The sequence below is a fragment of the Mastomys coucha genome, unplaced genomic scaffold (genome assembly GCF_008632895.1).
Source record: "Mastomys coucha isolate ucsf_1 unplaced genomic scaffold, UCSF_Mcou_1 pScaffold12, whole genome shotgun sequence".
Taxonomy (NCBI): domain Eukaryota; kingdom Metazoa; phylum Chordata; class Mammalia; order Rodentia; family Muridae; genus Mastomys; species Mastomys coucha.
The window spans coordinates 58,359,998-58,360,646 of record NW_022196894.1 but is presented as its reverse complement, the minus strand read 5'-3'; positions in this window follow the sequence as shown (position 1 = coordinate 58,360,646).

The following is a 649-nucleotide window of genomic DNA, read 5'->3' as shown; positions in this document are numbered from 1 at the left end:
GGGGCCCTGGCAGAGCAAAAGCACTCTCTGACTTGCTACATTTGGCCTTCCCTTTTAACTAAAACAAAGGGGGGATATGTGGGGAGCCATGACGCTGGAGAGGCATTCGCCATGGCAGGATGGCACCTACTTCCGCTGTTAACTCCTAATGGACAACTGTTTGCGCATGTGCGTGGAGAACTGTTTACACATGTGCGTGGAGTGAAAAGGACGCCATGTCACGGCCCATCCCAGGGCGTTACGTAGGGTAATGAGTGGACAGCCAATCATGGGCAGACACGCCACGCTGTGGGCAGATACGCTGCACTGTGGTGTATATAAGCAGTGTGGATTTTGGGCTCGACCCTTTTTCCCTATGGATGGAGACAATAAATCGTTGCTGCAGAAGGAACCTAGTGTGTCCGCGTGTCTTCTTACTGGCGAGATGACCGCGCAGGCTACAGGATGGATCTTGTTTTTGCATCCATTGTGTCTGTGTCTTTCTATGGGAATTGAATTGAGTTCATTGATCCATCCCTTGATTGATTCTGATTCTATTTTCATGTCTTCAACTGATTTCTTCATTTCCTTCCACTGTCTGTGTTTTAACTGATTTCTTTAATGGATTTATTTCTTTCCCCTTGGAGAACCTCTATCATATTCCTTTAGA